The sequence below is a fragment of the Protopterus annectens genome, chromosome 1.part1, assembly GCF_019279795.1.
Source record: "Protopterus annectens isolate FY-2018-M chromosome 1.part1, PAN1.0, whole genome shotgun sequence".
NCBI lineage: Eukaryota > Metazoa > Chordata > Ceratodontiformes > Protopteridae > Protopterus > Protopterus annectens.
This window is the reverse complement of record NC_056726.1, coordinates 1,364,771,533-1,364,795,532: the sequence shown is the minus strand read 5'-3', so window position 1 is coordinate 1,364,795,532 and position 24,000 is coordinate 1,364,771,533.

Sequence of the window (24,000 nt, the reverse complement as noted above, 5' to 3'; positions counted from 1 at the left end):
CACTACCGCTGCATCACTGTGCCATCCAATTTACTGTTTCCTTTTAATATTTTGTTATTAAACATTTATTTTCAATTTTGTCTTTGTAGCATGACCTAAGTTCTACCTATAGCCACAGCATTCTCAACCTCTAAGCTCAAGAATCAAGGACAAAGCCTACAACTAAATAGGGACAAAGGCTAAAAAATCAGGAACAGATTTTTAACATTACTTTAGTATACTTAGGATTTTTTTACTACAGAAAATACAGACGTTTAATGAAGAAAATAAAGTATCTTTACTTAATGACATAATCCTTAACAATTTGCCAAAAATCACCTCTGGTTTCTTGAGGGATAGACCAAAGATATGAGGCAAAATCAAGAACATTTTACAAAATTGAAGAATGCTGTGAGGTATGCCTACAACTTTCTCAGTCAATAAAGAAATGAAAAATATGGTGAATTAGTCCTGTTTTGTTCTTATATTCTATGTACATCTGTAATTTTTTTTAATATGAGAGGTGAGACAATGAGGCATCTCAGAAAACTCACTACATGGCAGAGATAAGTGGAATCCCAAACAAAAAGAACCATAAATTCTGCCCATAAAGTATAATCAAACCATGGGAGTCATGAATTTCACAGATAATCACAAACAACCTAAGCAGATTTTAAACTAGTGGAAAAACAAGAAACAGGCTGGCAGCAATGAAGAACTCACTTTATTACAGGATTAGATTAATCTCTTTCATCTACAAATGTCAGAGACCTCACCAAAATAACCAAAATATACACCAACACCTCCTTTTATACACAGAAACACTTCCCCTTTCCCCAATCATGTGACTAATTAATTAACTGATAATTTTTTAACAAGATAACACTCACTTTAAAACTATGTTCTAGAATTGTAAAAACACCACAAGTCCCACTGTCAGCCCATCAACTGAATTAATTTTCACACAACTTACAGCATTGAATAACATGTTTTTTTAAAAACAAAAAAATAGCACACACTTTTTTATAACATGAACATAGTTTTTAACCTTAGGGCACTACTGATAGAAATAACATCATTAAGAGCCAGGAATTCAGATGCTTGGCACCTTAATTGCCATTTCATTTCTTTGAATTCCAAAAAGGCAAAAAGGTGTCAGAAGGTTCACCCCTAGGTCCCAGATCCTCATGACCAATAATACAAAATTGAAAAGTGTGGGACACATTCTCGCTAATGTGCTTACACAGGGCATTGTTTCCATCATTTTCTTGATACTATATATATATATGTTGATAGATTCTCTTCCTAAAACTCCTATTGGTCTTGCCAGTATAAAATCCTTCACATGACTGACACTTCGCAACGTAAACTACTCCTTTTGTACCACAATGATATTTACATGTGAACTTAATGTTAACCTCCTGGTTCACCCTAATACTGGTACTCTCCATTATAAATTTACACTGCCCACAGTGCCCACATTTCACCATGCAACCTACAACATGTTTAACTATTGGTCTTTCTATACAAGTGTTAAGTCATATGTCCTTCTTGTAAACTATAGTGGGTATCCCCCCCCCCATCTTTTTGTAATTTTCCTTGTTGACCACAAATATAATCCAATGTCTTTTGATGCCTATTCTAATTTGCTCAAAATGTAAATTGTAGGGCAACACCATGGCCTTATTGTACAAGGTAGGTTTCTCCCTCATCTGATGGTTCCCATTGTTCACAGGTGCATTGTTTATAGTTCCTAACAAAGGGATAAAATTCCTTGCTTTCTTTTGTTTCTAACGTCGCAGAAACACTCCTCTTTTTCCCCAAGTCATGTGACCAGTTAATTAATTGATAAAAATTTGGTCACAAGATTGGAGGAAAAAAGGGGAGTGTTTCTGTGCATAAAAGGAGTGTTGGTGTACATTTTGGTTATTCTGATGAAGTCTCTGACATTTGTAGATGAAAGCGCTTAATCTAATTATGTAATAAAGTGAGTTCTTCATTGCTGACAGCCTGTTTCTTGTTTTTCCATTAGTTTGTGGAGTTTGCGCTTTTGCTAATGTGTTTTTGATATGGAAACAGGTGCCGGACTTGAGCATTAAGTTCACATGTAAATATCATTGTGGTACAAAAGGAGTAGTTTACATTGTGAAGTGTCAGTCATATGAAGGATTTTATACTGGCAAGACCACTAGGAGTTTTAGGGAGACAATCTATCAACATATATATAGTATCAAGAAAAATTATGAAAACAATACCCTGTGTAGGCACATTAGAGAGAATGTGTCCCACACATTTAAGTTTAGTATTATTGATCACGTGGACCTGGGACTTAGGGGTGGACCTTCTGACACCTTTTTGGAATTCAAAGAAATGAAATGGTAATTAAGGTGCCAGGAATCTGAGTTACCGGCTCTTAATGATGTCATTTCTATCAGTAGTGCCCTAAGTTTAAAAGCTATGTTCATGTTATAAAACAGTGCATGCTATTTTTCTGTTTTTTAAAAAAAATATTTTATCCAATGCTATAAGTTGTGTGGAAATTAATTGAATTGATGGGCTGAGAGTGGGACTTGTGGTGTTTTTACAATTCTAGAACACAGTTTTAAAGTGGGTGTTATCTTGTTAAAAAAATATCAATTAACTGGTCACGTGATTGTGGGAACAAAGGGGAGTGTTTCTTTGTATAAAAAGAGTGTTGGTGTACATTTGGTTATTCTGATGAAGTCTCTAACATTTGTAGATGAAAGTGCTTAATGTAATCCTGTAATAGGTTCATAGGTTTATAGGCAAGTACTAGGCTATCTGCCAGAGGGCATCTATAAGCCTAGCCAGAATATGTTCACTTTCGCCACCCCCTTATATTAGTTCCCTGTGCCTCTGTCCAGCAGAGCCACTGCAGTGATCCCCGGGGTAAATTTTCTGTTTCCCATCCACTCATCAAGGTGTCTCTTGAAGAGTGTTAGTTTGGTTCTCTGCCTAATGTAGATTGTAATCCTGTTCCAAAGCATAGGGGAGTCTCTGGGACAGGAATCTATCCCTCCAGCATGTCCTATTTATCGTTGTGGTGAGGTTTAGATCCCTAGAGTGTGTGGCTCTTGGGGATTTGTTTTTTTTTAGGTGGAGCATGTCCATCAGTTCTGGGTTGGACATGGCCTTGTATGTCAGGCAGAGATCACCTCTGAGTAAGCAGTATACAACCAAGTACAGCTGGAGTTTCTTCATTCGGGATGCATAGGGCATCTGTTTGAGGCCATTAATCCTCTTGGTGAGGTATTTCTGTGGTCTTTCCAGCTGTTGCAGGTGTCTTGTAAGGTATATCCCAAATGGGGCATTGTACTCTATGATGGGTCTGATGAGTGATGAGTAGAGGGGCACAATAACCTCTTTTGTTCTAGATGTGAACCCTTTTGTGATTAGGTGGGCCATATAGAAGGATTTTCCAACCACCTTGGCAATATGATTATCAAAGGAGATATTACTATCTACTTGCATCCCCAGATCCCTTATTACATTTTCTGTATTTAGGGGACTACCACGTATATGGTAGTTCATGGGTACTTTGCTTTTTCCAAAGGGGATGACTATGCACTTTTTGGCATTTAGCTTGAGGCCATGATTTTGACACCAGGTATCCGTCTCAGTGAGACCCTTCTGGAGGATGTCTGTGTCAGCCAGAGGGTCAATTATGGCCCCCAGTTTGCAGTCATCTATGAACTTGGTCAGCCATAGTCCGCCTGTGCTTGCCTGTACCACTGAGTATATACCAAACAGGAAGGGTCCCAGGACTGAGCCCTGGAGGACGCCACTTGTAAACGGTTTAAGAATTGGACCTAGAGCCTGCAACTCTCACCATGTGGGTTCTATTTGTGAGCCAATTGGCAACCCATCTCGTGACATAGGGGGTTATGTTCAGGCTGGTGAGTTTGTGTATAATACCAGAATGGGGAATAGTGTCGAAAGACTTTGCGAGGTCTAGGTAGGCTGTGTGGACCTCCATTCCCTCATCTAAAGCCTTGGTAACTGTCTCAAAGAAGTCCATCAGGTTTAGGAGGCATGATCTGCCCTTAACAAAGCCAAACTGGGTAGGGTCCAATGTTTGGAGGTTCCCAGTGTCTCTGTTAATGAGTTCCATGATGATGCGCTCCATAGCCTTGCAGACCAGGCTAGTCAGGCTTATAGGGCAATAGCTCCCGGGTCTGTTGTGGCTCCACCTTTGTGGAGCAGGATTAACTGTTGCTGTGCACCACTCTATGGGTATGTAGGCTGTAGAGAGGCTGAGTTTGAACAGTGTGTTTAGATGAGGGCTTAGTTCATTTTGGAGCTCATGTAAGACACAGCCTGGAACACTGTCCGCTCCCATTGAAGCTGTGTTTTTGGCTTTGGATAGGGCTGTTTTAACCTGTGTGTCAGTGATTGCCGGGGCTCTACATTCTTCTGGTATGGTTATGGGCCCTTTAGGGGGTGAGAGGGGGATGAAGTTTGCACTAAACCTGTCTGACAAAATGTTGGCAATATCAGTCGGTTTAGTGTATTTTGTGCCATTCTGCACTAACTCAGAGCAGATCTGAGAGTTTACACTTAGGTTCTTGACATAGATAAAGAACACTTTGTGGTTATTTTTGGAGTCCTTGGCAATTTTTCTTTCGAAGCTAGCCTTGGATGATTTTATGAAAGATCATAGTTTCTTGCTGATACTGATCAGGGATTTCTTTCTTTTTTGGGATTTTACTCTTTTCTGTACTAGGTTCCTCCTTCTATTGTATAGCTTGTTTATGACAGGGGTCCACCAGACTGGTTTTCTTTTCTTGGAAGAGTGAGTCTTGATTTTGCTTGGGATAGCATGATCCATGCATTCTTGCAGGTGCTCATAGAGTGCCTTTGTAAGGGATTCAGCAGCTTGGACAGCATTGTCCTTTAGCATGGGGGCTGTGAACCTTTCCATCTCAGTCTTAAGTAATGTGAAGTTTGCTTTTGAAAAGTTTTTCATGGTGGTTTCCTTGATTGGGGGTGAGGGAGGGATATCCAGAGTGATTAGTCTATCGTCTGATCTAACCAGCATGGGGTTGACCTCCAGTGTGAACACCGGTCGCCCATGTGGTGATGACCAGGTCCAATATGTTGTCACCTCTGGTAAGGGTGTTGATCAGTTGATCCAGGGCATTCAAGTTTATAAATTCTTGGAAGCATTGGGCAAGGGAGTTAGTACTTGAGTAGTTCTCCCAGTTAACGTTTGGATAACTGAAATCACCCAATATTAAGGTGTTTGGTAGGACCTTCATATATTGAGTTCTTTGTTGCTGGCAGCCTGTTTCTTTTTTTTTCATTAGTTTGTGGAGTTTGTCCTTTTACATTTTACACTACTATTGGTATTTCTTAGTCAGGGATACATTGCCATCATCTGAATTGTTCTACATACCTTCACAGGCCTTGAAAAATGCAACAGATAACATATCATGGGCAATTATTAGCCCAGAGAAGTGAAAGCAGCAGGTATTACACATTTTCTGATAGCAACTGCACATTACATATCAGCAGTATTACCCTTAATGCCTTTGCATTTCTAGCTGCCTGAATAAATATCAGTAATTAGAAATTAATATTAGAGACACTATTCATAGTGCTGTTACTTCCATAAAGCAGTTTGTTTGATGGGCAGTAATCCAACTGTCATCATCTAGTGCTGTGTCGGCATTTGTTTAATATCTGTGTGACTTAAGGACTCCTCAGAGAATAAGACCTAAGTTAAGAGTAATACATTTTGACATAAGTAGTCAAAACAGGGAATAATGTTGCTATTACAGCTGAAGTGAAACACCACTGGATTGGAATCTGTCATCATTGCCTGTTTTATTTTCATCAGTGTATTAATAGTCCTGCATTACCTTTGATGTTTACAAGTTATGCATTTAGTTACTATGAGGCAAAGGCATTGCTTATGCCTGCATAAAATCACTAGGGTAATATGAGTGACATATACACTTCTAACAAGGACTGTAAGAGGTAACAAAACATTCTGTCTTACCCTTTGACATCCATGTACTTCCACTCAATAACTGTTCTATCTAATTCAAAAAATATCACATGCATTAAATCAAATAATGTATTACAATAAAGAATGGAATTGGCTCAGGAGGGGTTACAGGCCAAGCTAAAGTATATGAAGTGTGTCCATGACCACAGCTACTTTGATATTTGATTCACACATGCATGTGACAAAAAGAGTATGCATGAGATTTATTCAGTGATACTGCATTTTGCTTCTTGATTTTATTTCCTCTAAATTATTGTAAAGCATTAGTGCATCATGCAAAACTGACAATGATTTCACAGCATATAGAGCAGACTTTTTCATTAATAGCTATTATGATATGCAGTCTATAACAACATAATGCCAACTGTTTAAATTATAAGGCTGAACTTTAAAGATTATTGTGTGCTCACTGACTTGTCTTGCATAGATTAAGGTGGGTAATGGACTACATAATTAAATTGAATTTCTCATAGATGGTGAGGGCGGTGGATAAAAAAATATCTCAGGATATTGCCTGTAGAAGCAATGAAAGCACCCTAACAGGGATACTAAGTATGTAATAAAGCATGAGATGGTATGTACGCCAAAATATATATTACCACATGCTAAGGGATTATAAGGCATTCACCCAATAATCCCTGGTCATACAGTAATATATGTAAGATAAACACTCCCAAGTATATTTCTGTATTAGGAAAATGGGCAATTATATTTTTGTGTACCATAAATTTTACATTTAGCAGTTTATGTATGATGATTATATATTTGGTAATGTATTTTAAAGTAAAATGTCTGCTCTGCCTGTTTTAACTAATTGATTACTGTGTATGTTATAACTTTTTTAATTGTGTGGAATTTTAGTATGGAATTTTTACCTACTTATTTAAAGGACACATTGGCAAAATGTTGCATGCAATTGCATAGTTCTTTTCATAAACAGGTGCCAGTTCTACACAACACTCCAGCAGCAGATTGTCTTGTACTACTAAAACACTAAACATTTTGGAGTAAACCTTAACTCATCATGATATCATTCACCATTCATTTTCAGTATAACATGATGTTTGCTGTGCAAAGTAGTCACAGAAGCCCTATATCTATAAATCATTGTGTCTTTGCTAGAAGAATTCATGCATATAATTTGGATCTAAGCACGGCACTTAAAGTTACTGTGACCAATCTGTGTAACTGAGTGCTGCCTGGTGAATGAGTCCAGATGAGGAGGCTTAGCTCAATGCTTCAGAACCATGTATACTGTGATTTAGAAAACACAGCCTCAAATACTACACCAAAATGACCTTAAAAATGGAAAAGCTAACTAGGATATCTAGCAATAACACTAAATCTACATATTTGATGCAAAAACACGTTATCATCTCTAGCAAACCTAAAAGTTGCAGGAAAGAAATAAAGCAAGTATGACAGACAGGACAGAGACACTTACAAATTCTGCTCTATCAGTGAAACACTGTTATCAAAATCTCAACTTAAGCGAAGACTCCAGGTTCTTCCTTATCTCTGTAATACAACAATTAACTGACAAGGTTCCTTCCTCTGCAGATATGCAGTAACTATTACTCTCTAACAGCTACACACACTGGATGAATATTCCATGGAATTCCATTTTCCAAAATTGCTAGTCAAAGAAACCAAAGTTCTATTGAAAAGCCTAATTTCCTCATTTGCCAAGTACATCAAGTTACTTCCCACTTTCTTTAAAAATGCAGCTAAATAAAATTGCAACACCTCTTATACAAATATTTAACTTGTCCCACACATCTAGAATCTGACACTTGCCTTCAAACAATGCATTATTATCCTACTCCCAAAGTACCCTCTCTCACTAAGTTCAAGGACAACAGACATATCTTAATTTCAGTCTTACTGCAAAAATCTTCAAAATAAAATTGTAAAAGAGTTATTTGAGAACATGAATAAAAATGGCCTACATTCTGGAGGTTGGTATGGCTTTGGTAATGTCTTCACCACTACAACAGCCTAATTGACTGATGTAGATGCAGTTTACATTGATATCAATGAATACCACATTACCAATGATTCATTTGCAGACATGACAAAAGCATTTCGGACAATTAATAACAATATACTTCCCAGCATATTACTAAAATTTTAATTTTGAAAATTACAAAATCAAATGGTTTCAATACATCTTCAAAAATAAACCTTCCAAGTTAACACCAATAACTCTTTTTCAAAAACTATGACCCTCAATACTGGAGACCTTGTCTTAGGCACACTTCTATTTTATCCCTTTATTAATGCCTTTACTTCTGAGTTATATTCACTTGATGTTATCATATATGCAGATGAAGTATTGCTAACTGACTTTGGTAAATCTGATTCAGTAGTACAAGCAAACTTACAAAAAAGCTTCATCAATCTCTGCCTATGGCCTTTGTCCAAGAGACATTAATCAACCATTCAAAAAATGAAAATAATGCCATTATCTATAACACTTGAAGTAGCAAACCTACTATGCCTGCTCATTGAAGACACCCAGGAGAATATCATTCTTAATGTCACTGAATGCAATTACATGCAACCTTCTTTAATATACACCATCCATACTAACAGTGTAACTAGCAAAATTATATGCCAGCTAAAACTTTGCTACCAGATTTCTCACATTCTTTCTCCTATTGCTCAGACAACTAAAGAAAAATTCAAAGAGCGCAAATAGATGTAAATTAAATGCACAGATTCATGATAGCAGTCACTGCAAGCATCACCACTGTGATCTCAAAAAGAGCCTTAAATTGTTTCCAGTTTCACCATTTTTTTGGAATCTCATGCTAGTCTGGCTTCATTTCATCAGAGAAAAAGTGTCTCTAGGATAGGGCCCGCAACATGCAACCAGCCCTCGAATGAAGCAAGAAAACAACACTTACAGAATACCTTCATGATAATGGCTCAAAAGGCAAACATGTGTGTGTGTGTGTGTGTGTGTGTGTGTGTGTGTGTGTGTGTGTGTGTGTGTGTGTGTACATGCATGCATACCAAGCTTAGAGTTGCAGACTTTCTGTTTTCTGTTGTTATGGGGGCTGCTAGTCTTAGCTTCACATTATTCAATTTCTATCAGTTCCTATACTTCATTTCCTGTTTGTTGGATACTGCTTTTGTCATTTCTTTGATTAATTTTTTTCTGTTCCCAATTAGGTTATATGCTCAAAGTTGAGTTTTTTGGTGTTTTCATTCATTATATGTATTTTATTACTAACAAAATTAGGCTACTTAGATCTCACTTTCAGTCAGATAGCCCCTCCATTGCAGATTTCAAATGCAAACAAAATGCTGCCATTTCAAATATCCATTTAGCAGGAACAACAACTGAACATAGAAATACAAAATGGACAAGGAGCATTGACTAATCAGAGTGCTAGGTGCCTGTGCATCAGATTTGTGCTGTTATATGGAAGAACATCTTTTTTCCGTTTAATTAAACCATTTTGTTGAAGAGGTAACTAACAAGTTGATTGTTTAATGCTCCTTGCCCATATTTAAATGTTATTAAATATATTTTGTTATTATTAATGTAGGAATGGCATCATCTAATATATGTAAGATATATATATATATATATATATATATATATATATATATATATATATATATATATATATATATATATATATATATATATATATATATATATATATATAAACATAGATATAGATAGATAACAAGGATCTACTTCATAACACTGAAATTTCATAACATTGAATTTCATTACATTGAGAACATAACATAAAAAATTTAAAACATTGAAAACTCAGAACATTGAAAGTGTGCTTCATAAAAATTGAAAACTACATTGAACAAGTAAATAATATCATAATAATATAATATCATCAACAATACCTACCTACCTAACAAACACACTTTCTACTACTTTCTACTAGTTTTCTGCAGGGGGGGCAAGCCCCCCCTGCACCTTTCATGGGGCCCCAAGCACCCTCATTATGGGAGGCTCTGCCCCCCACACCCCCATAAATTAAATAATACCAACTCCAAGATCGCACTACAGTGGAAAAAAGTTAATTTCCTAACCTCAGTGTATGATACAGTGAGGTTAGGAAATTTACTTTTTCCACTGTAGTGCGATCTTGGAGATGGTATATTTAATTTACAAGAGTGTGGGGGAGTGCAGAGAGGCTTGCCCCCCTGCAGAAACATAGTAGAAAGTGTGTTTGTTAGTTAGGTGTTGTAGGAGGAGAGGATGTTATTTACATATGCATTGTAGTTTTCACTGTTATGAAGCACACTTTCAGTGTTCTGAGTTTTCAATGTGATGGGTTTTCAATGTTTTGGGGATTTGGATGTTATGGTCTCAATGTTTTGAAATTTAACGTTATGAAATTTCAATGTTATGAAGTAGACCTATATATATAATATATATATAGATATATATATATATCTATATATATATATATATATATATATATATATATATATATATATATATATATATAAAAGATAAAGATAGATGGATTTACTTAATAAAGTCACAACATCAATATGATGACAAGTAAAAGGATACATAGAGTAAGCTAGGTAGTAAGAAAGCGCATGTTGTAATTATGTGTCTATGGTGGATAAGGTAGGGTTTTTCTCTGTATGAAAGTCTTTCTTATAGTTATTTATGTACTGCACATATACATGATAATGAAACATTAAGTTTTGATGAATCTACTTGTGAATAGTCATTCTCTAAACATACTTCAGCTTGGTGGAACTCTCTTCCTGAACCTATCAAGCCAGCTGAAAATCTTATCACTTTCAAGAAGATTCTTTATTCACATTTGCTAGAGGATGACAAAGGTAGGCACTTCAGAGATTCTGGCTAATGCAGGTCTTCTATATTACATATAACACCCCTCATATCTATTTATCCTCCTCTTTTTATAACTGTGAATTACAATTGAGCATACTTATACTCATGCAAGCACAATGTAACAAGTGTCATGGCTACATAATTACGACACAACAGTCCTGCACATATGTGGCAAGGGACACTAAACAAATGAATGTGCAGAAAGAAGGTCACATGATACAGTGACAAAGGTCATGTGGCACACATATTGCATTATGTTGTCTTAAAGTGGCCTGGCCTACACAATATTGTCTGAAAAAAACTGAATGTGTCCTGCAACTTTATGCAGTGGTAAATCCAATAACTTTTTTCAGCTGGTACAAGCGGTACATATCCAAATGTAACACTGCAACTCATGCATAAGCCAGGGTGCATGGACCCTAATGAGACTCCATAAAGATGATGAGTGCAGCAGTGTTGAGCAATGATACAATTGCTACCCATGTGGTCACTAGGCCTACACACAGACATGACTATGTGTCTACTACATGCAGTTGTTACATAAAACTGTGAACAAGAAAGCTGAATCTGAATATATGATCAAGTACACCAGAGTCACAAGCATGCACATAAAGTACAGGAGAGTAGGACAGATGCACATAAAATGGTGGACATGTCACTCATACACAGCATATGCTTAGTACTACAGCAGTACCATCTGATGTCCATGTGATACATTTGTTTATTTATGTGTTTTTCTTTTGTTAATCAGGTGGGTCAGGTGGTCTACTAACCCCTTTCATTCATGACTTGGGTGGAAATACAAGTAATAAACAGTGAATTCATTACAATTAAAATTATGTATAATAATATACAGAATAAATGTGCACTTGAATAAAGTGACATTTGAATGTTGACAATATAGAAATTACTTCAAAGACTACGTAGTACTAACCACATGGAGAGATAGCATTTACAACAGATATAAATAGGGTGAGAGTTCAAGCTGCCCACAATATTAAACGTTTCCATATTGCCAGCCAAAACAACAATTGATGCTAGCAAATCTGACAGTGTCTTAAAAGCAGCTACACACAGCTTCTTTTTGCAGGAGTGCTTTTAAAGCTTTTTTGAATTGCAAGAATGACTGACTTTTTTATATCAGTGGTGAGGTAATTCCATGTGGCTGGTTCTGTTTGTGAAAAAGACTTTTCACCAATTACTGTCTTAAATCTTGAAACAAGGTCTTATTAACATGATAGTTTCCACATGGGAATGTGAAAGACAGTAATTTGGCTCTTTGATGAGTAATGTGCACTTTAAGTGTGGACAATAACCTGAGCTTAGAATTTTAAGAGAACCAAGAAGGAGAGAGTCATGAATGGGAATAGGTAGCCATCTGAATTTCTGTAGAACAAGATAGTGATGCATGCATTGGTCTGCTAGAAGTACAAATCAGCCTGTTTTACTTTCAGTTCTTTGAAGGTTGTGAGTATTAAGGAATGGCAACATATAATCAGGAACCCATATTCTAGCTTGGGAGTAAGGATATTTATAGTAATAGCTGCCACAGCTATGGGAGGAAGGAGGTGGGATATCCTGTTCCAGAGGATAAGATGGGGTAACACTTTTTTGGTGACTAGGTCTGTGTGAATATGAAAGTTTAGGGATGGGTCAAGGATGAGCCCTAAATATTTTTGTTTGATTATATTAGGGATGAGAGTGTTATTGTTATCTTTTAAAATAAATTGTTGCAGAAAGAGAATTTTGCATGGGGAGGAAAACAGTACGAAACTTGTTTTATTAGAGATAATTAAAAGTTTATCAGTGAACCATGTACATATATGAGAGAAATTTATTTTAGGATTTATCTCTAGGTTGGCTGCTGTTTTAGTGCTTTCTTTGAGGAGAATGTCATCTCCATACATGATTAAATTAAGGTTGGTAAGGTATAAAGTGATATGGTTTATGAACAGAGAGAAAAGAGCAGATGATCCTTGTGGAACTCATTCTCTGCACAAAATGAAGATACTCATCAAACATGGACCATTCAGAGCATCACAGCTGCACAGGGTAGATTGAGATTAACAAACTGAAGGTGAATACACCTGCACAGATTGTGTTATATAAGCTGTGATTAAAGGAGATCCTTCCAGCACAGCTAACTGGAATTTTGTAAACAATTATATGTCATTTGTAAATATCAAACTAATTTATAGAAAGTGCTAGTGTTGCAAATGTATTAGAACTGTATGCCATGTGTATATCAAACTGCTTTGTACAGATGTGTGTGTGTGTGTTGAAAAGGAATTTGTAAAGTACTTTGTTTGAAATGTAACCAAAGTGTGCCCTACTGGAAGAGAACAGAAATGTACATGCACTATTTTAACTGTTTAAATGCATATATTTTAACAGTTGAAACTGGAATACAGAAGGTTAACCTCAGTCCAGCAAATGTTAGAAAATTATCTGAAATTAAATTACTTCATTGGCTAGGCCACAAAAGATGGTATCTTTCAGTTTTCAGTGCAGATAGAGATACAAAGTCTGTACCAGGAAGCTTTCTGTATTGTATTGAGAGTGAATTAATTGCTACTTTTGAAGCATGAAGGAATGCAATTGTTTTATGAGTTCCAGCATCAGCCAAAGATCTGAGCAAGCCCTTGTCTGTATATTTTTACAGATAGATGCTAAATGCTGCCAGTTTCTAGTAATGGGGGTTTCACCTTTGAACTGGAAGTCAGATGAAAAGAAAATATGTCATTCTGCAAGATATCCCAGCAGTAATACTTTAGATATTAATTTCAGAAGTCTCTTAGTGAGACAGAGCATTCTGTATTCTGTCTCGGACCTGACAATAAGCAGACCCATTGACCACATCTGCCTTGCTCTAATTAAGTAAGTTGCTAGAACAGTATAATTCTCTTAGATATAGTAAGGAATATAGCAAAGCTTAGTTTAGATATTTTTCTTTATTTATTTGAGACTGTCCTGCAATGTTATTTTAAATATTTCCTGTGATTTTGAACTCTGATGTCACTGTGAATATATATTTACTGTTGTCTTGTTCTTTTATTATTTATTATTAAATATATCTAAACCTTTTATTGTGGCTGATGTAGAGATATTTAAGTTTTGAGAGTACTTGCATATTTATTTGGTGACACTCTGTGAGCCACTCCTAATAACCTTGCTCTTGGTCAAACTACCATTTGTGTTAATATTAATATTACACAGTAAGACTGAACATCCTTTGTTAAGGGCCCTAAAGTAGCTGATAAGGAGTGACTGGTGAAAGTGAAAACTACCTTATAGTCTGAGTGGAAGGGGCATAGCAATTAAACTGTGCCAGTCTTTGTGTGTGTGTGTGTGTGTGTGTGTGTGTGTGTGTGTGTGTGTGTGTGTGTGTGTGTGTGTGTGTGTGTGTGTGTGTGTGTGTGTGTGTGTGTGTGTGTGTGTGTGTGTGTGTGTGTGTAAATCAAACCTCAAAGAGTGTGTGTGTCAGCTACTTGGGCAGGGACACAAAGCACTGACTGGACAGAGAGGGTGCTGGAGGTCTTGGCTTGGTCACTCAGCTGAGATCTCAACTCTATAGATCTGACAGTGGGGAGTCTTAATGAGGATCTCGAGAAAGAGTGAGAAAGCTGCTCCAGACTGACTATGGTCTCTGAGTGCTCTTAAGAGAAACTGCACTTGATGCAGACAGCTGCATCTGGAAATACTGTATGTGTACCTGTAATCCTGTCAGTGAATGCCCCCTACTGTTGCCAGTGATGAGGACTGAGGATCCTTGATTACTGGTCCAGTGGAGGTCATCACATTTAGTGGGCAGAGGTGGTATATCCACATCACATTTGGTGGGCAATGCTGAGATATCCACATCACATTTTGTGAACAGTGGTGGGATCACCACATCACATATTTGTATTCAGTGGTGTGGATATTGAACTCCTGTATCCTGTATACAGTGGTCACTAAAGAAGGTATATAACTCTCAAGCAGCCACATGGTAGACATTCAGAGTTTCATATCACAATAGTTTTATTTATTTTTTGTTAATTTAGTTAGTCAAGGAGACCAGGCAAGGATTTCAGCAGAGGATTATGGCAACCTGACAAGGAGCCAGTTGGCTGAGATGTGCCTAGCCAGAGGACTGGTGCATGCCATCCTGACTAAAGTGGAAATGGTTGCATCCTTAATCACAGCTGTATCACAGACCATCAACCAGGAAGACAACCAGACTGGTCTTGGGATGTGCAACTCTCAGAAAATGGACAGTTCAACTTTGCCTCAGAGAACTTAAAAATCCATCTGGAGTTAAAAAGGCTTGAACTGGAACCATAACATTTGAAACTAGAATCAGCAGATAGACTGCAGCATTTGGAGGTCAAAGCAGAATCAGCAGAGGGACTGCACCATTTGGAATTAGAATCAGCAGAGAGACGGAGACATCTGGAAGCCAAAGAAAATGAGAGGCAGAGGTAACATGAAAAGGAGATGCTGACTCTTTTCCAGGGTCATGGAGGTAATAGGGAAGGGAATAACTGAACCACTGAAGCAATAAAGGTAAGTAAATTTCTTCCACAATTTCCAGAGGGTGATAATTTCTATAGTTGTATTCATATGTTTGAAAGGATTTGTAAAATAGTATAATGTTGCCCAAGGGCTCTAGGTACGGTTCCTGACCACCTTACTCCATGGTAAAGCTGTTACTGTAGTTTCTAAATTGACTGATACTGATTGCTTAAATTATAATGCCATTAAAAATTGTTTATTAAAGTGCTTTAAGCTAACACCTGAAGCTTATAGAAAAAACTTTTGTGAGCATAGATGCAAGGCAGATGAAAGTGTGTGTGAATATATAGCTGAGTTAAGGACTTATTTTCATAAGTGGGTGAGTGGGTGTTAAGTCACCACTTTTGAAGGGCTGGAAGACCTTTTGGTGAAGGAACAAGCCCTTAGCACTTTGCCTGAGGACATGAGAATCTGGTTGGCAGATAGAGAATGCAACACCGCTGATGAGTTGGGGCAAAAAGGAGACCTATACCTGGCAAGCAGAGCATCACTGCACAAGAAAGGGATACCCAGTGTTGCTAATGGGTCTAAGGGAACCCGTGGTGGGCAGCCTAAATTGCCCCAACAAAGTATGCCATTAACAGGGCATGCCACTAGCATAGGTGCATGGCCAGGATCAGGGAGAAATGTTTTAAATGTAACTAGAAGGGCCCTGTAGTATATAGATGTTCATGGAGGCAAAATGGGGAACAAAAGGTGGGGTAGCCAGTAAGTAGGAATGACAAAATGCCAGTGGGTAAGTTATCTGGAGACAACAAGGATACCAAACTACCACAAGAGGTTATATCCAATCTTAGTAGATGAGAAAAAGGCCACTGCTAAGAGAGACACAGCCTCTGACCTAACCATTGTGAGACTGCAGTGGTTAAAGATGAGCACTACTTGCTTGGGGAGTCTACTCCAGGCAGAGATTTAGGAGGGACCCTATTCCAAATATCTTTGACTAGGGTTCTCCTTGACTGGGATAGTGGAAAAGGAAGTAAGCAAGTAGGTGTGTTTGAGGATATCCCCTGCAGATGTCCTGACAGGGAATGATTTTGGTAATGCAGTACCTTGTGTCTATGCAGTTACATGCAGTCAGGCTTGGAGACAAGGATGTCAGTCTGGTAATCTTGAAGGGGCCCAGATAGACCTCACACATGAAGCCAGGACTGGTGATGTGGCTACTTCAGTGAGGGAGCTACCCTGTCACAGTGAGACTGAAGCTGAGCCACAGCTGCTGGTGGGTACTGATGTTCCCTTGGACAAAGTAACTGCAAGAGCAGAGGCGAGTAGTAGTACCCAGGCTGACAGTGAGGCACTGCTGTCAGAGGATACCAGACTTCCTATGGAAGGGGAGCTGGGAAAGGTTTCAAAGAGAGTTGCAACAGGTTCATCTCTCAGACCCTACATTACAAGGCTTGAGGGAGGCAGCTAGGGAGGCACCTGATTCTCAAAGAAAGGGGGAATCTGTATATTGGGACAGAGGGTTAATGTATAGAGAGTGGACCCCTGAGAGAGGTCAAGAGGGTGACAGAATACAACAGTTGGTAGCTCCCAGAGCCTACCATCTGGTACTTCTCATCATAGCCCATGACATTTCCTTTGCAGGATATATGGGTATAAAGCATACAACAAGATGTATTATGCAGAACTTTTATTAGCCTGGGATTTCCAGGGCTGCAACAGGGTACTGCAGGACTTGTGAGCAGTGCCAAAATGTAGACAAGGCAGGAGACCAGGTCAAAGCTCCCTTAATGCCTTTGCCTGTGATCGAGGAGCCATTTCAGAGGGTAGATATGGATATTATGGGGCCTCTGAGTACCCTAAGTTCTACAGGGAAGAATATATATATATATATATATATATATATATATATATATATATATATATATATATATATATATATATATCCTAGTATTAGTAGATTATGCTGCCAGATACACTGAGGCAGTGGTTCTGTCCTCTATTGAGACAGAAAAGGTGGCAAATGCTTTGTTAGAGATTTTCAGGAGGGTAGCTTTACAAAAAGAAATACTGATTGACAGAAGTACCAGTTTCATGGGAAACATAAAGGTCCTACCAAACACTCTGATATTGGGTGATTTCAATTACCAAAATGTTAACTGGGAGAACTACTCAAGTACAAACTCCCTTGCCCAACATTTCTTAGAATTTATAAACTCAAACACCCTGGATCAATTGTTCAACACCCCCACCAGAGGTGATAACATATTGGATCTGGTTATCACCAACATCGGCAACTGGTGTTCCACACCGGAGGTCACCCCCTTGCTAGTTAGATATGACCATAAACTAATCACTCTGGATATCCTCATTCATCCACCACCCCCAGTAAGAAGAAACCACTGTGAAAAACTTTTCAAAAGCAAACTTCACATTACTTAAGACCAAGGTGGGAAGTTTCAAACCACCATGCTAAAGGATAATGCTGTCCAAGCTGCAAAATCCTTTACTAATACACTCTATGGGCACCTATAAGAATGCATGGATTGTGCTATCCCAAACAAAACCAAGACTCACTCCTCCAAGAAAAGGAAACCAGTCTGGTGGACCCCTGCCATAAACAAGCTATACAATAGAAAGAGGAAACTAGTACAGAAAAGAGTAAAATCCCAAGAAGGGAAGACATCCCTGATCAGTATCAGCAAGAAACTACATTCCCTCATAAAATCATCCAAGGCTAGCTTCGAAAGAAAAATTGCCATGGACTCCAATAACCACAAGGCATTCCTTAACTAGGTCATGAATCTAAGTGGCAATTCTCAGATCTGCTTGGAGTTAGAGCAGAATGGCACAAAATTCAGTGAACTGACCAATATAGCCAACATCCTGGTGGACAGGTTCAGTGCAAATTCACCCCCTCTCACCCCCAAAAGGGCACATAACCATACCAGAAGAATGCAGTGCCCCTGAAATCACAGACACTCAGGTTAAAACAGCCCTCTTCAAAGCCAAAAACGCAGCATCAATGGGACCGGATGGTGTCCCAGGCTGCATCCTACATGAGCTCAAAGATGAACTAACCCCTCACCTAAACACACTGTTTAAACTCAGGTTCTCCACAGGCTACATGCCCACAGAGTGGCGCACAGCAACGGTTATTCCACTCCACAAAGGTGGAGCCACAACGGACTCCAGGAACTATTGCCCTATAAGCCTGACTAGCTTGGTCTGCAAAGCAATGGAATGCATTATCATGGATCTCATTAACAGAGACACTGGGAACCTCCAAACACTGGACCCTACCCAGTTTGGCTTTGTTAAGGGTAGATCATGCCTCCTAAACCTGGTGGACTTCTTTGGGACAGTTACCAAGGCTATAGATGAGGGAAAGGTGGTCCACACTGCCTACCTAGACCTCGCAAAGGCCTTCGACAACATTCCCCACTCAGGTATTATAGACAAGCTCACCAGCCTGAACATAAACCCCTACATCATGAGATGGGCTGCCATCTGGCTCACGGATAGAACCCACATGGTAAGAGTTGCGAGAGCTAGGTCTGACTATAAACCAGTTACAAGTGGCATTCCCCAGGGCTCAGTTCTAGGACCCCTCCTTTTTGGAATATACTTCTCAGAGATACAAGCAAGCACAGGAGGACTATGGCTGACCAAGTTCGCAGATAACTGCAAACTACGGGCTATAACTGACTCTCTGGCTGACACAGACATCCTCCAAAAGGGTCTCATTGAGACAGATACCTGGTGTCAAAACCATGGCTTCAAGCTAAATGCCAAAAAGTGCATAGTCATCCCCTTTGGAAAAAACAAAGTACCCACAAACTACCACATTGGTGGTAGCCCCCTAAATACGGAAGACGTAATGAGAGATTTGGGGACCCAAGTAGATAGTAACCTTTCCTTTGATAATCACATTGCCAAAGTGGTTAGAAAATCCTTCTATGTGGCCCACCTAATCACAAAAGGGTTTGCATCCAGATCGAAAGAGGTCATTGGGCCCCTCTATGCATCACTCATCAGACCCATCATAGAGTACAATGCACCATTTGGGATGTACCTTGCAACAACTAGAAAGACCACAGAAGTACCTCACCAAGAGGATCACTGGCCTCAAACAGATGCCCTATGCAGCTCGACTGAAGAAACTCCACCTGTACTCAGTTGCATACCGCCTACTCAGAGGTGATCTCTGCCTGACATACAAGGCCATGTCCAACCCAGAATTGATTGACATGCTCCACCTAAAGAAAACCATATCCCCTCGAGCCACATCTCCAGGGATCTAAACCTCTCCACAACAATAAATAGGACATGCTGGAGGACTAGATTCCTGTCCCAGAGACTTCCCATGCTCTGGAACAAGATTCCAATCTATATTAGGCAGAGCTCCTCGCTAACCCTCTTCAAGAAAAACCTTGACGAGTGGATGGGAAACAGAAAGTTTATCCCAGGGATCACTTCAATGGCTCTGCTGGACAGAGGCAAAGGGAACTAATCTAAGGAGGCAGCGACAGCTAACACATTCTGGTTAGGCTTATAAATGCCTTCAGGCAGATAGCCTAGTACCTACCTATGAATCAATGAACATATGTCATACCTGCTGGCTTGTCTGTGGAAGCATTGTGGGGTGAAGCACCTAAAGACCACCGCTACCATCCCCAGACTAATGGTTTTGTGGAGAGATTAAACTCTACACTAAAGACCATGCTACAGGCATTTGCAGACCAGTTTAAGAGGGAGTGGAACAAATATTTGCCCCATTAGTTGTCTGCTTACAGAGAGGTGCCCCAAGAATCCACAGGTTTCTCACCTTTTGAGTTGCTGTATAGGCATAAGGTGAGGGTATCTCTAGATTTCATTCGCAATGAGTGGGAGGGTGAGTGAATCCCACAAGGAGTCTGCTGTGGCATGTATCCTAAACCTCAGGACAAGGCTCAGGAGAATCTGACAGGAGCCTAAAAGCAGAAAAAGGTCAGGTATGACAGGAATGCTCAAGCTAGAGAGTATGCTGTGGGGTAGCAGGTTATGGTTTTCATTCCTGTCAGGCATGACAAGCTGCAGGCAGCTTGGGAGGGACCCTTCAAAGTTGTAAGGAAGGTCAGTGCTGTTAACTACATAGTAGAACTGCTAGGTAGGAGGCAGGGTCACAAGCTGTGCCATGTTAACACCATGAAACCTTACAATGATAGGAAGGCCCTGGTGCTAAGTATTTACAGTAGAAGGCAGGAGGAGTCTGAGAGGGATCTATGGCTGCAGCAAACCAGCCAGCAAAATCCAAAATTACTATGGTGGAGCCTAGTGTTGCAGGCATATGATATGACAGTGCAGCACTGTACTGGGGTCAGCAATGCCAAAGCAGCTGGGATCTCAAGACAGGGGATGGGGTAATGTATTCTCAGATATACTCATCCATCTCAAGCAACGTTTCTCAAGGGTCACTTGAAAAAGTACCTTGAGTCTTTGAAGGGGGGAAAAGTGTAATGAAAGGAGGTATTGCCAGCACAGCTAGCTGGAAGTTTGTAAGTAATTGTACGTCATTTGTGAATATCAAACTTATTTATATAAGATGCTTGTGCTATAAATGTATTAGAACTGTATACCATGTGTATATCAAACTGTATTGTACAGATGTGTGTGTTGAAAAGTTATTTGTAAAGTACTGTGTTTGAAATGTAACCACAGTGTGCTCTACTGGAAGAGAACAGAAATGTACATGCACTATTGTAACTGTTTAAATCTATACATTTTAATAGTGGAAACTAGAACACAGGAGGTTAACCTCAGTCCAGCAAACTTTAGAACATTATCTGAAATTAAACTACTTTATAGGCTAGGCCATAAAAGATGTTATGTTTCAATTTTCAATGCAGCTAGAGACACAAAGTCTGTACCAGGTAGCTTTCTATATTGTCTTCAACGTGAACTAATTGCTATTTTCGAAGCATGAAGGAATACAATTGTTTTATGACTTCCAGCATCTGCCAAAGATCTGAGCAAGCCCTTGTCTGTATATTTTTACAGGTAGATGGTAAATGCTGCCAGCTTCTAGCAATGGGGGTTTCACCTGGGAACAAGAAGTCAGATGACAAGAAATGATGTCATTCTGCAAGCTATCCCAGCAGTAATACTTTAGATATTAATTTGAGAAGTCTCTTAGTGAGACAGAGCATTCTGTACCCTGTCTTGGACCTGACAAGAAGACCCATTCACCACATATGCCTTGCTCTAACTAAGTTGCTAGAACAGTATAATTCCCTTAGATATAGTCAGGAATATAGTGAAGCTTAGTTTAGATATTTTTCTTTATTTATTTGAGACTGTCCTGTAATGTTATTTTAAATATTTACTGTGATTTTGAACTCTGATGTCACTGTGAATATATATTTACTATTGTCTTGTTATTTTATTATTTATTATTAAATATATCTAAACCTTTTATTGTGGCTGATCAGTGTAGAGGAATTTAAGATTTGAGAGTACTTGCATATTTATTTTTATGACATGGGTAGGCCACTCCTAATAACCTTGCTCTTGGTCAAACTACCATTTGTGTTAATATTAGTATTGCATGGTAAGATTGGACACTGTTTGTTAAGGATCCTAAAGTAACTGATAACGACTGACTGGTGGAAGTGAAAACCACCTTATTGTCTGGACAGAAGGGGGCATAGCTAGTAAACATCTGCCAGCCTTTCTCATGTATATGTGTGTCTAAATCAAACCTCAAAGAGTGTGTGTCAGCTACTTGGGCAGGGACACGAAGCACTGGTTGGACAAAGAGGGTGCTGGAGTTCTTGGCTTGGTCACTTAGCTGAGATCTCAACTCTATAGCTGTGCTAGTGGGGAGTGTTTTGGGGGATCTGGAGAAAAAGTGAGAAACTAACCCCGGACTGACTGCGGTCTCTGTGTGCTCTTAAGGGAAATTGCACTTGATGCAGAGAGCTGCACTCAGAAATACTGTGAGTATACCTGTAATCATCTCAGTGAACATCTCCCACTGTTGCCAGTGGTGAGGATTGATGCTCCTTGATTACTGGTCCAGTGGATGGTCATCACACAAGCTGAGGCACTGCAGATGTAGACCCCATCCTGCCTACATTGTCATTCAACAGATTCCATTCTACCACTGATATGACAGGAATTTTGAAGACACAAATTGATTCAGGATAGAATTTTCAGAACTTGTGCAAAGTGACCCCAGTGGTCATCAGCACAGATGTAATAGAAAGTCATGCAGAAGATGGAAAACTGTACTGAATCTTTGGAAACCACTGCTGTTGGACTGCACATATCCAATATACTTTTCTTGCCTTGTGAAATAGTGGCAAGATATGTTTCCCCCAACAACTTGTGATCATTATCACACAAATGTGATTCATGAATGCAATGAATTTCTCCAAATGAACTATACAGACAAACTGCTGGAATACCACAGGTAATGTTGGGGCACATGTCATGTAGCTCACAATGCCACATGGCAAAGGATATAATAGGGGGACCTCCTGTGGTATTGCAATGCAAGCATTTCAAGAAGATCATGACTGTTACATGGTAGAAGCTGCACAGATTTTTGGCCATACTCCTATAATGATAAGCTACGTAGTTAACACATACAGGCTAAATGACACATTCAAGGAGCACAAATACTATACTTACTCCTGAGAGAGACCTTCATGGTGGAGCCAAAGCTCACAGGTGAGCTCAAGTATGATCTCCTGGAAGGAGTCACTCATTGCATAGGCCATGTCACCAAAGAATGGCCAAATCATGAGCTGTATCTGCTCATGAAAAACATTATATACTACCTCCTGCATCTAATCTCAAAAGTCATCACTTCTTGGTGGGCCACACTGTTGCTGCTTGGTTGAGATGACAGCATAGGAAGTTCCAGGTTCCCCAGCCTGGTCTGCCTCCTCCATAACAGACTCCAACTACTCAGGCAGCAGATGGGCTATTCTTATCCATTGATGCCCATCATGTGGTGGGCTAGCTTAGGGTGGACAATCTGTTATATTAAAAGTAAAAAAAAAAGCAAGAACAATGCCATGGTTTTTGCCTTTAGTAATAGTGAATGCAAGAATATACATGCAGAGAAGAAAATAAAACTAATAAATACAAAAAATGCATCGTCAAAAATATTTAAAGAAAAGCACAAGAAAATACATCCACATATTACAAATTTTATATTAATAAAAGAACACAAAAGTGCAATGTTATTGAAAGTAAGAAGTTTAGCAAGGCAGAAGATAAACAAATAAAAACTGAAGTGACAGACCATCTCTGAAGTGAAAGATTCAGTATGGAACAGGGAATATCGCAACCCAATGGGCCAATGAGTCCCTATTTGATGGAGCAGCAGATGGAGTAGGATGCATCTGAAGAAGAAATGCTACAAGGTGATATTCTGGAATCTTCTATAGGAGATGCACATGAAAGTTTGGTTAGAATTGAATAACAAGTAAAAGAACAGGAAACAATGAAAAATCTGGCAGATGTAATATTTTAACCTGATAGGCTAATGAGGCCTCAGATGGAGAAACAGCAGGTGGAGCAGGATATATCTGAAGAAAATATACCATAGGCAGTGTTTTGGAACTTTCCATAGAAGACTCGGATGAAA